Source organism: Acipenser ruthenus, chromosome 11, assembly GCF_902713425.1.
Source record: "Acipenser ruthenus chromosome 11, fAciRut3.2 maternal haplotype, whole genome shotgun sequence".
NCBI lineage: Eukaryota > Metazoa > Chordata > Actinopteri > Acipenseriformes > Acipenseridae > Acipenser > Acipenser ruthenus.
In genome coordinates this window covers 5,719,102-5,737,928 of record NC_081199.1, presented here as the reverse complement: position 1 = coordinate 5,737,928, position 18,827 = coordinate 5,719,102, and the positions used below count along the sequence as shown (strand labels likewise).

At 38.2% G+C, this 18,827-nt stretch overlaps 1 long non-coding RNA gene and 1 pseudogene across 1 annotated transcript; one reads left to right on the top strand and one right to left on the bottom strand.

The window, feature by feature from the left end:
• The first annotated feature begins 9,491 nt into the window (after positions 1-9,491).
• Positions 9,492-10,167, top strand: LOC117428275 (serum amyloid P-component-like; annotated as a pseudogene).
• A 2,114-nt stretch (positions 10,168-12,281) lies between these two features.
• On the bottom strand, positions 12,282-15,065 carry LOC117426609 (uncharacterized). Its single transcript, XR_004548145.3, has 2 exons — positions 14,859-15,065; positions 12,282-12,775 (listed from the first exon to the last, which is right to left on the bottom strand). It is a non-coding gene; the product is annotated as an uncharacterized LOC117426609 (long non-coding RNA).
• Between the last annotated feature and the right edge of the window lie 3,762 nt (positions 15,066-18,827).

Sequence of the window (18,827 nt, the reverse complement as noted above, 5' to 3'; positions counted from 1 at the left end):
AATTGCACATGAGCCTTAATGAGTAAAATACACAAAACAACATTGCAGCTTACAAACAATGATTTTCTTAAAATCCTAACAGGCATCCAAGCCTAATGCTGAGCACTACGTAATCATATGAAATGAATAAGCAGTCTGGAAGGTCAATATACCAACAATAGTGTTCTTATTTGATGGCAGAACATTTGCTTTGTTTCAGCTAATGTTAGGTATAGACCTGCTTATAGTAGCCAGTGAGAGGTCCCATTGTACCCCTGCCCTGGTCATTTACTTTAGACAGGTACTGCAACATTAAACCCAGAATACTTTTAGAATAATGACGTTTCCTATCTCAATCCTATCTGGAGAACTTTATTTTGTAACATACTGAAGTTCCACCCTACCGTCCACTGTGCCTCTGAACACACCAGTTGTCCACAGTTAACACCACACACTCCAATAATTGGTCAAAAACAGGTTGCTATTGTTTACTGCAGTCTGCATTGTTGGGTATGCAGATATTCAGGTTTCCACTCTACCAGAAATTCCAGCAACCGCGGTTTCGCTAAAGACCAGCAATAGTTCAGAACAATAACACACAGCTACTCGCTTATAAGCTAGGGGTAAAGTACATCACCTTTATTATAACACAAGAACAGTTCTGTGCGCTGGAATTTCTCATAAGGCAGATGACCCTCATTGATGGGTAATGATTTACATTACCGGTCTACTATATTCCCTGGCCAAGGCTATTTGTTATTTAGTCACATATTAACTGGAGGCTAGCATTTAATGTGTATCATCAATAGTAGACTAGCTGTTGGAAGGCTTTATTTTACTGCATGTAGACTATTATCATCATGTAATTGTGTGATTTCAGACTGGGCATGTACTGTAAATAAAATCCAATTACAGTACAGTCCTTTTAATTGCAATTACATCTCCTTAAATAAGTGTGTATGTTATTAGTATCACATGCTAAACAGTATTTCATTTTTTATAACAAATAAATAGGCAACTAACTAACTAACTAACTAACTAAATAAATAAATAAATAAATAAATAAATAAATAAACAAACAAACAAACAAACAAACAAACAAACAAATAAATAAATAAATAAACAAATAAATAAATAAATACTTGGTTTCTTACCAGTTTGCCTTCCTTGCTCTCCTTTCTGTAATTGTATCCATGCTGTTCAATGGGTGTGCTGCTTCCCCCGGCTCGGCTCTCCAGTATACCCGGGGAGATGGAATAGAAAGGCGGGCTGGGGCTCGGAGGCAGCCCTGAATCCGGACTGTCAAGCAACCCTTCCCGGTTCTTCCCTTTCAAGCTGTCATCCATCGCTTGCAAGTGTAGATGGCCCACCATTTCTGGGGCAACTGAATTCAAACTTGGGAAAACTCGCTCGTAAATGTTAATCTCGATTACGAATTGGGTTAATGTTTAACAAATCCAGGATGATAAAATAGCTAAACCACGAAGCTCCTACGTGTGAGATATCTGCAAAAAAGAAAGAAAAAAACCGGAAAAACAATTAGTTGTTTTGTTGCAATTATTTTAACCTATGTCGTATCGAAAGCTCTGTGTGTGTGTTTACAAAACACTTTTATTTACAATAAGCAACACAATAATAATTTAAATTAAATAAATCCTAGATCTAGCTAATACTTATGTCATTATCTGAATCAAACTAAATGTCAACTGTATTTTTTAAGCTAACACTTGCTCGGCTAATCTTATACCATTGCGGTGAACATTACTGAACAGAATTACTGCTTGACTCGAACCTTCTTTTGACAGCTATAGATTTGACTGACAGCAAATATGTAACTAGTGTAAAGCGCATTTAAAACGCGAAGGAATAATCTACCAAAGCGTAAACAAAGCACAGGACCACAAATAGTACCGTACTTTAATTCACTTTTTCTTAAACGCTAAACTGTAAAGTATATAAATTATTAATAAAATTGACATTTTCAATACACTACACAAAAAAAAAATATATTATTGCACAGGAACGGCAAAATAAATCTCGAATAAACAATAATACAATCCTGTTTAGAGGTAAACTGTACAATATTTAAAGAAACCCGCTTAGTATTGAAATTATGCAGGTAATTATAATTTGTAAATAGAAAACAATAAAGTAGAAGAAAAAACAGACACACCGACGTACATTATGCACACAAATAATAATTTTAAAAAAGTACCCGAGCTCTGTGAAGAATACAGCTCTCGTCAGTACAGTAGTCGGGTTCTTTTTATAAATCCGTAGTCTCTTTGCACCGAGTGTCTCCCGTCGCACTAAACTGAGCAGCCCTGCTTTGAGAGACTGCTCTTAATTCTGAGTGCCAGCTACTTTTCCTACCTGGAGAGATTCCAGCCCAATGATTATCTGGAACGATTCCAGATCCGGCCAGTAGGGAGAGCTCTCATATACTGTACATCCATCCTTATGTGGAGAGAGCGAGGAAAGGACTCCACAGCCTGGACTTGGGCTGATCAGCTGTGAATATCAAACACGTTGCAAATGGAAACAGCAACAACTGAGGCCTTTGAGAATCCGGATAAATGATGGGATTACAATCTTGATGGTATAGGTTTTCAACCTACTATAATACTACAATGCTACATAGTACACAAACACATTACTGTTTTCACAGTACTCTAAACGCACCTACTGGACAGTCTTCGCATTACACTCAAATTAAAATGTTGCTGTCCTCCCCGAACAGAAAACACTGCCAGCTTTGATTTTAAAGCATTGGTTTGCTCTCCTTAAAAAGAGCACTCGTGTACCAGTACACTTCAGCAGATCCACAGCAGCTGCACTATTACGTTTTAAATAAGCTGTAGTTATTGGGGTTGTGCTTTCAGTGCGTCAATTCCAGTCCAGGGAGGCCCAGCTCTCCCCACAATCAGTGGAGTATTCAGCACTTGTGATTGGTAAACGGTTTACACTAACCTCTGCAGAACACACTACTGCCTTGGCACAGCTCAGAGGCAGCAGCCCACACAATAGCCCTAATATGCTGCCGTCTGGAATACGAAACTGCACACCACAGTTCAGTCAAGGACTACAATGTTAATACTGTGTTGTCAAGGACTACAATGTTAATACTGTATTGTCTTCTTTTTTTAAAGGATACTGTAAATATACTAACAGTACTGGCATGTTTAAGGTCACTTTGAAATGCTACAATTTAGTAAGTGATTTTAATGGAATTGTTTTAGACAGACTTTTTAACATGATGCAGGCATACACTATATACATAAACACACAAGCACGCACACACACACACACGCACGCATGCACACACACACCACAACTTCTTAACAAAAAAAATAGGACTTGAAGCCATTCAGTGAAATATTACATTTCAGTATTGACACTATATGCTGGTATTTATACAATCATCCATGCTAATGGACTTTTTTCTCTTTTTTTTGTTACTTTGTGATAAACAAATGGGGAAACACATGCACTTCCTCTATGATAAAGGCAAAAGCAAAGAGCTTTTTCATCACAGGTTTAATAGACTCTACACAGATATAATGGTATATATTGTCTGCACTACAGTCCTCCCAATATTATTATTAAAACAGGTTGATTGTATAAAATAAAAGATGAACAGCTTCCATTTCAGAGGGTCGATGCGTTTCTTCTCCCACTCAAGGAAAAAAGGTTGAAAGTCTCCTAAGGGCTACAAAACACAACCTGTGCATGTGAGCAGCTGTCTAACATTCCCGATACAGAGTATTTCTATTTTTTTAAATCTTGTCTGTTCTGAGAAGCTAAGCAGAGTTCAGCCTGTTTAGTGCTTAGATACAAGGCCTTCATATCAGGTCCTCCCAGATGTTGATGGTAACTCAATATCATCTTCAGTTGCACACCGTTCTTGATGTTGTCAGATGTTGATCCTGAAGGTTAAGTACAACCTTCAGGACACATTCAGCCCTTATATTGGCCTTTGGGTATTCAAGAGTCTCAAGTTTCCCCAGAGAAAGTCATCTAAACACGTGCAAGATACTGTACGTGACCTTTGTGAATCTTCTATTGGTCCTTTGCAACCTGTTCAGCCTAAACCTATTCAATCTGCAAGGGATCCTGGGCTAACACAAGCATGTTCAATCTCCTGCTTGACTACAATATAATATGTTTACTTTCCTGTTCAATTTCATCCTTGCATGAAATCACCAGGCAATGGGAATTTAGTTATGTCATGTTGTGCAATTAGGCTCATTAATAGGTAGTGTCATCCACATTTATTCCAATAAATCCTATTTTTTTATACATGATTTAAAAAAAAAAAAAAGTCACGGATGATGAATGCCAACTAAGTGTTACAAGTTACAGTTGCGTCCTGTGGTCTGGACTAAGCACTGTGTTTGGACAGAGATTGAAACTGGACAAATAACAGTGCCATTTCTGACAAGCACCAGCACCCAAATGTATATTCAGAACCAAAGTGACACTTTTCCATCCTTTTCTGCATCTTATCAGACTTGTCTTTCCGTTCCGCACCTTGAACATTCCCACAATCTCACACCTGTGTTGACAGAGAACACCATAGACTGGGTATTTTGAGAGACTGGTTTTGTAATAACTGTATTAGTCACTGTATGGTAAAACATGGAGAAGTGTGTCTGTCATAGCCAATCTCTATAACTCAATTGAATAAAGTGGCTTAACCTGGGATTAAAATGAAGGTGTAGGAAAGCGATAGACGAAGCAGGTGAAAGTCTTGTACTGTAGCACAGGAGGTTAGTAGGATGAATTTGACAGAGGTTGAAACTATAATGCTTTATTTTGGTGAAGGTAGGGTATTTTGATAGGTAAGCTAAAATGATAATTGATTCACAATGGTAATAAATCTTGCTCTCCCATTGGCTGGGAGGGTATACATAAATGGAGAAGTGCTGTATGTACAGCAAATTGACATACCAAATGTTGCGACTGGTCGCAAAAAGTGAGAGGGAAGCGGTGCATACTGCTGGCCCCAAGAGCTGATCCTGACCAATCACTGTACTGTACTTGTGTCCGTAACAGTTTTAATGATTTCACTAAGGTGTAAAATAACTCCAGAACAATGCTCTGTATTGCCGGGTTTAAGTGTCTCTTATCTGTAGCTTTAAAGTGCAGAGATAATATAATCCACAAGCACCCACTATAGCAATCCCAAACCTTATGAAGTCATTGAGAACATGTCAGTTAAAGATATGCGCTCTGCAACAATAATATTTATTATCCAATTAAATGTAATTCAGTCTTCATGGTGGCTGTAGTGGAAACAAAGTAAATAAACCATTTTATAATAATGGAAACAATGAAACCATATACGATGGAAATGTTGGCTTAGTGGCTCTGTGAAAAGAAAAAGAAAGACAGAAAGTGTGAGTTTTGCTGGGGCTGATGAATTCAGCATGATTCTTGTGAAACGCGAGGCTGTTTTAGTTTGTTGTAAGAACATGTTTTTTGGTGCGTTTGGAGAGGAGCAAGTTAATTATAACATTTAACCACGAGCATAGATCCCAGTTCCGGCTCAAATATTTATTTTTGAATAATTTTATTTATTTTTTGGCTAAAACAGGAGAATTATGATACTGAATATGTACCGCACAGAAGATGGTGCGCAAGATGAAAGACTTTAGATAATTACACATGGATTTGATATTTCTCAATTACCATATTACCTGTATTATAAATATTAGAGCCTGCCATGGGTATACTTCATATTGCACTCAAAAGCTAGTCTGCCACATGTTATGTACTGTATGCGTGCTTGTGTGGGGTGGCGTGAAGGCCTGGCTGAATTCAGTAGGAAAGCTTGTGTCCACGCTTAGAGTATTTCATTTTACTGATACTGACACTTCTTTTATGTATTTTGAATTGCCAAATTAATAATAGGCTTTTACATAAAAATTGGTGTTTTTATTGACGCTGTTCGAAACATGGCAACCAGCGTGACAATTAGAATTGTTATGAGCTCGTCGGGCTTTAACAAGAGTAATTGTTGTGCAGACATTGGAGTGTCAAGTTCCACGCCTAAAAGTACGAAAATAAGGGCCGTTTAGAAACACTGTTCCAATCTGAAGGTGTCAGGATGTGACCCACCCTGTCAGGAAAGAAGATTAAACCAAGATTGAAACTGAATCTGGTCTGAAGTTTAATTGGTCTGTCTAGGCCTGGTATACAGGACCAACCAGAGCAAGCCCTCTTGGACTGTATTTTAGACTAACTATTTATAATCCAAACTAAAATACAAACCACAAACAAAGGACTGCAATGTGGTGTTTTGTCTGGTTCCCTGCCATATCATATCATATATTAACTTTTCCCCTTGTGTTGTTCTAACCTACTTTTTTCGTTTCTCTAGACCGATTAGCAGTAATCCTCAGGCATGTTAAGTGAAGTCTGGCTGTTGGACAGCAATCTGTCAGTGGCTGAGTGACTGATGAAAGGTAAACACAGGTAAACACAGGACGCAGTGGTGTATTATTTCTGTGATTCCACTGGTGAGGCCAGTTTGCAACTGGACAGTCATATTTACAAAGGAGTAACTCCTAGCACCATGCTGAGGCACAGGCTCTCGCACTGAAGGAATAGCGCCTCCTACTGAGCCAACACAAACATGGCCCACAGCAACGCCTGTCCCTCGAGGCCCAAGTATTGACAAGGCCCAAACTTTGAGACACTAAGAGCAGACAAGATCACACTCCAAAGCAGTACATCCTGGAGACTAGGGATAACAGTGTTGATATCCCAAATAAATAAATCATCTCAAGATTTAATTCATTTGAACTCATGGATAATGTGCTCTTTTATATATTATTTATTAGTAGTAGTAGTAGTATAAGTTACCATTATAATTTATTTTGAAGCCTTTCATAAACTACATATGATATTAATTGGAAGCACATTGTATACAGTAGCTTAGCTTTATTTTTGATTAATGATAAGTTTAAGAAAACTTGCAGGAACATGCATCTGTTGTCGCCTGGAGTTTAAACAATATAACCCCTCAGAGAAGAGTTCAGCCATGTTTGCAGAAACACTAACTCAGGAGCTCAGTTAAGTTTCTGGCAGTCCACAGGTGCTAACAGGGAGTCCTTTGGAAATGAAGCACGATATAATACATAGCAGAAAGCAAATGTAAAATAGTTTCAACGCTGTCTTGGTATTTCACCATTTTGGAGGGGGGTAAAATTGAAGAACAAATATCCCACGCAGTTAGTCTGTTTTATAGTTAGTGAAAAACAAATGGACAAATATATTCAGTGATTTAGTAGGCACGCTGTCTGAGTGGGGTAAGGCAGGTAACAAATATTGCAGATCTCATTTATCTTATGGGTCAATCCATCACCCATGGGGGGATTAATATAGCGTTAAAGAGCAACAGCATGAAGTTTGTTTGGGGATAAGAGAGCATTGTATTCTCCATGCCCAACCTTTGTTGAATGGTGCAATAGTTGTGTTATGTGGATTACACTACCATCCACTGAGACCACCAGTCTAGCTTTGAATCAATCGCAAAGTTTGTTGTTTTTTTTTTAGTAGGCAAGCTAATTGTAATTACTTTTCTGTTAAGTCACAGAATTGGTGTTCAGACATTGTTATTCGTTTACTGATTGTAATTTTTCTTCAGTACTACTATATCGTTAATATATTAAGAATACTTAATATATATTATTATTTTATTATTATTATTTATTTCTTAGCAGACGCCCTTATCCAGGGTGACTTACAATCGTAAGCAAAAACATTTCAAGCGTTACAATACAAGTAATACAATAAGAGCAAGAAATACAATAACTTTTGTTCAAGCAAAGTACAAGTTTGACAAACCACAATTCAATAATACAGCAGGTAATAGTGATAGTTACATCAGGATATGATTAAATAGTGATAGTTACATCAGGATATGATTAAGTACAAAATACTACAGATTAAACACTTGGCAGATTACAATATTCTGAGGTACAGGATTAAATGCAGTAAAATAGGGGGCAGATAAGAGCAAAATAAAGCATATTTAAATGAAGGGTGATAGTGTCCCAGGATACAACAGAGGAGTTCTACCGGTGCTGTTTGAAGAGGTGAGTCTTAAGGAGGCGCCGGAATGTGGTCAGGGACTGGGCAGTCCTGACATCTGTAGGAAGGTCATTCCACCACTGTGGAGCAAGGGTGGAGAAGGAGCGGGCTTTGGAGGCAGGGGAGCGTAGCGGTGGTAGAGCTAGTCTTCTAGTGCAGGCGGAGCGGAGAGGTCGAGTGGGGGTGTAGGGAGAGATGAGGGTCTGGAGGTAGCTGGGTGCAGTCTGGTCAAGGCATCTGTAGGCTAGTACAAGAGTCTTGAACTGGATGCGAGCGGTGATCGGGAGCCAGTGGAGCGAGCGGAGTAGTGGAGTAGCGTGGGCGAAGCGAGGCAGAGAGAACACTAGGCGGGCAGCAGAGTTCTGGATGAGCTGGAGCGGACGGGTGGCGGACGCAGGGAGGCCAGCCAGGAGGGAGTTGCAGTAGTCTAGGCGGGAGAGTACCAGGGCCTGGACCAGGAGCTGGGTAGCATAGTTGGTGAGGAAGGGTCGGATTCTTCGGATGTTGCTCAGGAAGAATCGGCAAGTGCGTGCCAGAGTGGAGATGTGCTGGGAATAAGAGAGGCAGGGGTCCAGGGTGACTCCAAGGTTCTTAGCTATCTTGCCTCAGATATATGCTTAATATATTATATGCTTAATAGACTTGACTTAGAAACTGTAGTAACAGCATTACTAAAGGCTAATTAAAATAAGATCTTTTTGTGTATGTATCTTGCATGTTCCCTAATGAGCAGCACAATGTGTTTATTTTCTTTTCGATACTTAATCTGTAATCTTTAAACCTTTTGAATAAAATTGCCTAATCGAAGTGTTGACACAAAACAGTACATCCAGTCCAAAAATTGATTTCGCAAGTTGTTGAAGTGGGCAATAAAAATGCACCAAAAATCAATAGAAAATGTTAATGTTCCTGAAGCAGAAGCAGGCTCTGAACCCTGGGATTCACTGACATGCAGAAGCTGTTTTTTCTGTTGCTTCTGCTGCCGGGCTGCTCTGGAGCTTCACAAGATGAGAACCAGATACCAGCTGTGCTACTAAACTACCTAATAAAACTAAAGCATGGCAGCAAGACAGACCTCAGAACAGGGTGTATCATTGCGAAGACCAGTTTATCAATGAGACCAATCAGTCAGTGCCTTTGAGTCTGGAGATAATCAGCAAGTATCCCTCTGCTTTATATTAGGACCAGTTCACTCAGTTTCTTTGGTCAAAATATGGATTGCACTGTATATACATAGATAGTTTGATAGATTTCCTTGAAAGAGATGGATGTTTTTGCTGTGTTAATTGAGGTAATAGTGATAACAGATTGAGGTTATTTTGTGCCACTGCTTCTGCAATTACATCACTTTTTAGGTTCCAATTCAGTTACCAGTTTTGCGGTCTTGAAACTAGTGTTTGCATATAATAGTTGATCTAATGAACAGCATCAACTCTTGAAATCCTTTGTTTATGCCCCAAATAGATCTATCAGGGAAAGCCTTCTACTTTCATGAGACGTCCAGCAGCAACTACGTGAAGCTCATACCGGACAAGGAGGAGGCTGTGAGTGCAGCGACCATCTGCCACAGGTACCACTCCACCCTGACAACAGATCAGTGTCTCTTCTCCTTTGCCACCCCTTCCAAAGACAACACATTTCTCCTCTTCAAATTCAGGTATGGCAAACACACCATGGCCGTGAACAACGATCAGCCGGAGTTGCTCATGTCGGATGAGAGGACTCCATCGGGATGGACTTGTGTGCGGGACCTGGGAGACGAGCAGTGGGAAGGTTCAGCTGTGGATCAACGGGAAAGGCAGCGAGATGAAGGCGGTAAAGAAAGGAATGTTAGTTGAAGGGAAGCCTATCATAATCCTCAGTCAAGATCAAGACACTTACAGAGGGGGATTCCAATCGTCCCAGGCCTTTGTTGGCCAAATCACAGAGGTACACATGTGGGATTACGTGCTGTCAGAGTGTGAAATAAGCGCCATGAGCGTTGGTTTGGCTGTTAACCCTGGGAATGTTTTAAACTGGAAGTCAATGCAGTACACTCACAGTGGTCATGTTTTAGTGAAGAGCGTTGATGATACCTGCTATGTGAAATAAAGTAAAGAAAATACTAGGTACAATACTGTTTGTTGTACCTACCATGTAAAATAACATTTACTAAAATGAAATAATGTGTTATCTGTTGATAAACCCCAAGTTCAAATACAGTAATGTGATTCACTTATGAACTGAAAAAAGAAATGTTTTCTTTAAACAACATTGCAACAGGGAGTACAAGTCAGGGATAACACATTTAAAAAAAAGAGACAATTTGAATGAAATTCTGATATATTATTGGCATTTATATATGTTTTGTTGTTCAACCCTTGTCGGTGTACAAGGACATTAACGAGAAAGTTTAACTGCACAGTGATAAAAATGTTACATTATTGAAAAAAGGTATTTTAAAAAGACCTTGTGGTTTTGTCCTGCGTATTCTTAATAATCCTGTTGGAATGACTCACCCTTTTAGCCAGACAGTGAGCACTGAACCCATTAACTCATCTGAGTCATGTTTATGTCAATAGTCATGCCAGCAGATCATTATTTATATCCTGTGTTCTCCCACTCTGATTTTGAGGTCTGTGCACATGCTTGAAAAGTAGGAGTGTTAAACAGTGAAGACGGTAATCACTGCTGTAAGTGGAACATGCAGGTGTGGGGAAACGCTGCTCTTTCTTTATTGCAAGGTTTTATTACATATGAAACTGGTATTATTATGGTATTCCAATATAACTTGCTGTATATTGTCTGTGACTTGCTACACACTTCAATAAACTTCAGTTAAGTCCCCTTTAAAAAAAAAATCAGAGACTGGAAAGGAATTCACTCAGAAGAAATGTACTCAAGGGATTATGCGCATTGCTGATATATCCATTTCCAATCCCTTATCTCCTTTGTTTAAATGTTGACATGTGTGTCATGTGTGTGGATAGGTGGTTTTCATTTGTACTGTGTACACCCACCCAAAGATAACAAGGTCAAGGTGAGAAATTACTGTGGGAGGGTTGGAGATATGACACCAGTTTGATCCTTTTTTTTTTTTATCAGTCTCACCTTTTTATGAAAAAAAGAAAACGTCAACAGTGAGTAACTATAACCACTGTTTTCAAAACACTGTGCTGTAACTACAAAATAAAAGCACAATCCAGTCTCTAACTCCATCCTAACAGAACAGAAAACACAAGTCAATAGATCAGTTTTATCGTGTGCTGGTGCATGCTGGGAAGGCTTTCCAGCCAGTTCTACCTGCATAGGCCCCAAATCCTAATTGTACCACAGTGTTCATATTACATAATTTTTCATGTATATGTCATAATTTGGTACATTTGACAACATTCCAATATATGTAGTTTTTTATTATTATTATTATTTCTAATGGGATTGCTTTCATTTTGGAGAAAATTATGGGAAAAAACGCAATTGTGAAAGGGGAAGTAAGCAGAGATAATAATTATTTACCAGGGCACATGAGCTTTCTTGCGCCTACGTTGTCAGGCTGTAAAGAGAAATGAAATGAACTTCCTGTAGATGGAAGATAATAAACAAAGGCGCTACGGAACGTTTGCTCTGCTTGTTTGTTCTGTGTATTTGTTAAGGTTTTACATGTCGGCCAGTGGAGCAGCAATGCTGTGTGGAAATCACTGGCTCCTGTCTGCTCGCTACCAAAGATACCACCTCTAAATAGAGAACCTTGCATTCACCTAACAGGGACCCTGAGCAGTGGAATATACCCAAACTTAAAGTTTACCAAACAAGAATTATATTCTAAAATGTATCGAATATTATTTACTATACTGTATGGCAGAGCCAAATGTCTCAGAAGGCTTTGTTGTTTGTTATATAAAGCATGAGATTTACCGTCCTATTTGCAAACGGCTGCCCACCAATAATATTGATAGCACTATTAGAAGAATATTGTTTTAGAAGAATATATATATGTTTTTTAAACAATGTGCTCCATACTGAGGAATAGTATTAATGTACAATAACCACACAGTAATAACGGCACTTCTGCATTGAACTGAAAGCTAACACATTGTCTCTTATTGTACAAGAGATGGCATCTCATGCAGTTTTCACGAATGAAGCTGAGTGTTTCTGGCTGCTCAAACTGAATTTCTTTGCCTTTAACATCTCAACAACCCCCCTGAATCTCCTGGAATACAACATATCGAATGGTTGTTTTTAATTATCATGCATAACAAAGTATGACTGTATTTTACAAACATGTCTTTGTGTTTCTGCCTTTGCCTATAGGCACAGTGTGCTTTGTATTCATTGTGGTTTTTACTAAATCTTTTGCATGTTCTCTAGGGGGAGGCACTTCTTTCAGTGAATGCAGCTGATTCTTGGTTCCCATGGGTAGGGGGGGGTGTCTTTGAGGTGAACAGCAATCCTGTTTGTCAAGGATGACCTGGGGTGCTGCAGTTCTGACCTGGGGAAGGAGGAGGGCTATGGCTGTTTTAGATGTTTGTCATGGAATGTAGCTGAAAACCCTAAAGAGCCTCAGAGTAAAGCACTGGGGGTCAGTCAAAGCCACAGAGACACATGGTCTTCTCTTTGCCATGTTAGATTATTTTCCTTAGTTAGTAAAGATCCCCTTGTTACAAAGGTATTCGTATAGCATGGGGTTCCAATTCTTATAATTTGGGTTCCACTCTGTCTGCAAACACAATAAAAAATAATAAATAAAGAAATAAAGGCAGTTTGTTTGTTATGAAATGCATTTGATAAGGATGTGTACAGCAGTGGTTCAGTTTCTTGTTCTGTTTTTTAGGCAAAACATTTGAGAAATTGCTCCAAAACTGTATTTATCCTCACCAGAATAACAGAATAACATTCAGCTCATCTAAAGTACACCTTCTGGCATTTTGTCAAACCTCATACTGTCTGTCTGAGAAACAAAAATTATATAATCAACCAGGTGTAGCTACAGTGTTTGGCTCTTATATTACAATGTCACGAAGATCTTTTTCATTTATCTTGTTAGAAAATGTCCGCTAGACAAAATGAAGAATGATGTATTCAACCATCTAGTTCATATACAGGTGTACTCCCTGTCACTGATATCCATATACAGGTGTACTCCCTGTCATTGATATTCATATACAGGTGTACTCCCTGTCACTGATATTCATATACAGGTGTACTCCCTGTCACTGATATTCATATACAGGTGTACTCCCTGTCACTGATATTCATATACAGGTGTACTCCCTGTCACTGATATCCATATACAGGTGTACTCCCTGTTACTGATATTCATATACAGGTGTACTCCCTGTTACTGATATTCATATACAGGTGTACTCCCTGTCATTTTTGCTAATAATCCTTAAACTCTTTGTGTTTTTATCTGTCACTGGCTGTGGTGTTTCTGTTTGTATTTTGCTTATGGGCATTAACTGAAGAGGTAACTCTATTAACTTAGTTAAAACTGTAGCTCCTTGTTACTTTGTGTAGTGTGTTCTGAGTGGCTTAATCAGTAACTTGTTTTAAAAGGGGAACGCTACAGAAACAGTATTACTAATTCAAATCAAACACTGGGTTGCAAAACCTTGACCTGACCCATTTGCAATTTATCAGTGACATGCAGCCGTTCTAGTTAGTTCGTTTTTTTTTTGGTTTTTTTTGCTTGTACCTGAATTCCACATTATGTGTCTGATTTATTTATAACCAGTTAAACAGTAAAAACTCACTGCTTACCAATGTTAAATGTACCTTTTTTTAAATAAATGTGATATTATTTAAAATATGTCAATTAACAGTGTCCTCAAATATACAGTATAATTTATGTTTTCTTCTTGTGGCTGTAATGTATTGCGGTGATTCAATATGTTTTAAATTATATTAGGGGGTAAATGAAACTCAATCACAGCTCTACATAAAACTTATCCGCCCGCCACATTTTTCCCAGAAAATGTTCCACCTGAATAGGATTCTGGTATTTGTAGTGTTTTATCAAAGAAGCAACATTTACACTGTAACTAAATACTTAATTCCAGGTCTCCTACAGCGACCTCCCCAAAAAGAGACAGGACAAGACTGGCATAAGTGCATCAGGCAGCAGCAAATTGACAAATTGGTATGGGAAAAATATATAAATATGCATGTATGCATACGTTTTCCATTGTCTTTCATATTGGAACATGTGAGAGCTACTGTACAAAGTGAATGGTAATACATAAGAGCTCATATTCCCTAGAAATATACAATGCAATACAATACAACATAATATTTAGGGGACATTTTCTTTGCTGGATGTTCAAGGAAATTACAGACATCATTTAAAAGTCCCTTCCAAACTTTAAGGAACTGAGAGATAAGCTGAGGGAAGTCAAGTGGATAGACTTGCAGGCAGGTTCGTTGAAGGGGAAGTTTACTCGTTTTAAAAAGTTCATTGACCTGTTCACTAAGCGACTTGGTTATTTCCACCGTGTTAACAGGTTAAGATTAATATTACCTGGGCAACAATAAGCAGTAATTACAGATTCATTAACCTCAGCAATTACACAGCAATGGGACTGAGGTTAAGATAATAAAACAAAATAATACCAAATTACTTGGTGAGATCTTAAAATAATGGCTATGATTAATTGTTGCCCGATTAATATAAAGCCTTAGATAATCAAATAGTTTTTAATTGCCTAAATTTAGATCAGGCATACAAAATGTATAATAGTGCGTAAAATCAGGATATCATTTTTTTGAAAAATTGAACAAATAGTAATAATATTGATTCTTACCCTTGTCGGAAAAAAAACAGTGGTTGGCATGGAACAAACAGAACCAGAGTTTTGCCTTGCAATCAACCCTGAAGTCACTGTGTGGGTAAACAAGCCTGTGCCTTTTCACCTTGTGGTGTGGGCGTACTTCTAATATACAGTACAATCCAGACATGTTAGAGCCTGCAAATAGACGTACCAATACCCCTAATTATGTTTGCTTCCTCGTATCAGATTTCTGTCTCCCAGGTGACAGAGGGACTTGCGACACCTGTTCAGAGTTAGGAAATGAAGGTCAGGTGCAATCACGCTGACATATCGAAAAGCCCAGCGGTCATTAGCAGCATTAGTCAGTTGATGCAAGATGAGCACTGGCACTCATAGTAATTGAATGTGGCTGAATCCCTTTTAAGAGAAGGTGTTACCTCAAATAAACAAAACAGTCTGCTGCTTGCTTGCAGAGGCTGCCTGCTCCTGATAAAGGAAGGCTTTCTATAATAGTATTGTAGTTCCCCTTGTTGTTGATATGTATAGATTTTCACACACCTATAACGTATAGATCCGTAGATTACACTCAAAGCTGGACAGCCTAAAGCTAGAATATTGTATGTACAGGTGTTACAGGGCAATACAAGGTTACAATCCCAATAGAATAATGTACTGTAAACGTATGGTCTCCTAAGTGAACGTTTTTCTTTTGCTTTAACAATTTATAAATCTGATCTGTTCTCTGTGCAGCAATATTGTTGTAATAATTTGAACATGTACCTTCAGGAGGGCTCTTTTCTCACATTGTTGCATCAGTAGTTGTATTTCTACCAACTGGGTATTAGCTTGTTAATCTCCAGTTAGGGGCCTGTCTAGAAATCACATATCCCCATCATCTTAAAATGAAGAATAATCACCGTAGAATGATCATTATTTTTGCTTGCAGCTCAACAAACTTGACAGCTAAATAAACACAGGCAATTACGGATGCAAACCCAAAGATGAAAGGGTATCATGTTGCACATCACAATTGAGGTCCTGTCATTGGAAGCCCTCAGTCAGGGTTCACTGTCAATACGCTTTGGGGACCTGTCAGACAAGCCCCACAAATACTCCACCACTGATGTCAGGTTCTATTCATCACCTCTATTTGTCAAGACCTCAATCAAGGATCATAAAACATTATATTGAAATGAAAGCGCTGATACTGCAGTTATGGTATCATTTAAGTGTGTTACCCAATAGCACTATAGCACTGCTATAGATATAGCCCTAATAAAATGTTGATTTAATTCAGCTACAAATCTCCAGTGAAAATGTCTACCTTATGGAGAATTCAATCAAGAAATAGGGCACTGCTTTATGATCCACTTTATTTCCCTAAAGTAAAGGGCTTTCTTGGCATATTCACCTGTTTTTGAGATCAGGACCTTGCACGAAAAACTTTCAAAACTTGCCGAAATATTTATCTTGTGCGTGCGTCTCATTACGTCATGGCCACGAGATAATATCTCATGCGCACGACTTACCGTGGCCACGAGATAGAAAGACGTGCGCACAAGATATATATTTTTCATGTCCTGTCCCCTCCCGAGGTCCGTAAACCACCCAGCATGCTGTAATTCAATCAGGTAAATTGGGCTGCTTGAAAATTATCAGCACCTGCAATCTGCAACACTTATTTTATTATAAGATGTAAACTTACCTGTGTCTATTAAGAACAACAGAACACAAGGTCAACAAGTTGGAGCCTGTTGTGTTGGTAGCATTTTAAATATCGCCCGGCCACTGTAAACATGTTCTCCCTCCTTGCAATCCAGCTTTGTACTGTAAATTACAAAGCAGACATTTTAAAACAAGCGCAGAACTTACCTTTCTGTTGTTTTAATACACATTTCAATCATTAGGAAGCACATCATAAATATAACAAACACAGATGGCAGGAGAACAGATTTATAGAACACAGTGTTTGCTTCGGTGCCAACTTTATGACAAGAAAGAGTAAAAATGAAATGTAGGATTGTTTGATAAGCTTTTTTCAATTACTCAGTTGACATTGTATGTTTTGAAAAGCACAACTGTTACTTTTACAAAACTAGTATGGATTTAGGGGAATGTTGTTGTAGCCCACAAATTAAAAGCATCTTTTTCTAGGTTTAGAATTCTGTTTAAATTTTTTTTTCTTAATTCCTTTGACAGCAATAAAAAAAAACGATTTGATTTTTTAACTAAAGCAAAACCATATGCAGAAGTATGTACAAAGGAATTGTTTCATATAATTATTTTAAGTTGCACTGAACAGAATAATTGTACACTATTAAAATACTGGTACTGTATATCATTTACAATATCTAATTCAATTTTTTCCCTCAAGACATAATTTGTAGATAATCCTGCTCTGTGCTTGAAATTGCATGCACCCACTTGCAGTACAGTAAGGTTCTCCCTAAACAAATATCCCAGCAATATCACTGCTTAATATTCATTTAATTGCATCAGAATTTCAGGAATCTGCTGTGAGGTTAAATCAGGTTACAATAGACAATTTTTCATCAGTTGACTTTTTGACCAATCTCTGCATATGCAAGTAATAAAGGACCATTAATTATACTTATGACTCCTTTGAATGTTTGCCTGATTGGCTTTTCCATGTTTGGCTTTGTATAACTTTACTAGCATTTGTTTATTTGATCTGAACTTCATATTCCCCACCCTGTGTAGTTCTTTATTTATTGACCCTTGAAGAATAACAAATAAGAAATGCAAGAAAGTAAGATCAGAAACATACTGGTTTACTGCAGTAAATATGGGAACCAGATCAGTCTCGTTGTTAAATGTATTGAGGTCCCTCAATAGACAGTCATCCCTTCTTCAAATACAAGCTAAATATTTTACATTTCAGGTACCCCAAAAAACGATTCATATCCTTCCAATGCAGACCAACAAGGCAGAGTATTTGTTTCAACTCTGCTAGCCCAAGCTTGAAGTCGCGTAAAGGCAGGTTTACAGTAAGAATATAGTACAGCTCAGTATTGCAACAGAACCCAGAAGCGCTCAGAGTGATTGCAAACGCCAATAAAACACAATTAAACATTTACAGTGACGCTACTTCTTCTTCAAGTACCTACTGTACATGTACAGTATTTATACAAGATCTTTCTCAACATGCTTGGATGACGGCAGACCAGCTTAGCTGTAAATGTGATTACGTTTTCGTATTTTGGATTGCTGAACTCCTTCCTAGCCATTATGAAGTTATTTCCTGTGGAAGATGAATATGAAATATGGCTTGGCACACAGTCTCTTATTAAAATGTACTGCGGTATACAAACTGCCCTGCATGTTAAAATTGTGGAAAGCATTGAGAAGAATTGTCAAAGCTTGTGAAAATGTGGGAAAGGATGGAAATGTACTATGTTAGTAGAAAACGAATGATTTTTTGGTCTCATGCTATGCTACCAGTCTTGTTCTTGACCGAACCTTCAGAAATGCCATGTCTCATGTGCCCTCCTACAGCAACTCATATCAGTACAGGACTACAGGTGCAATCAGCAGTATCCTAATCAAATACCAGACAGGTAATAATAATCAATAATTACTGGTGCATTGAGAAGAAACACAGGAAGCAAGACCTTGAAATGTAACTGAAAACATACATGTGGTAATAAAATATTTCATATACTTGAGGCTCAAAGAAGGGTATCAGGGTGATTAAGCAGTCAGCGCATGTTTAATAATTATCAATCACAGATTATCGATTACCTGCTGCCTCTCTATACAGGACACAGCGTTGGCAGCATTGATGGGCTGAATGGCCTTCTCTTGAATCACAATTTCTATGCATGCAATGTCCTGCAGGGTCAAAAAACAGACGAAAATTAACCAAAGCATATTGCTTTTGTATGCCCTTTTTATTTAATCATCTAATTGTTTCTGTGCCCCACTTGTGGGATCAGCTACATACTGATTACCACTGGGACTTCAATGGGAACTCTAGACTGT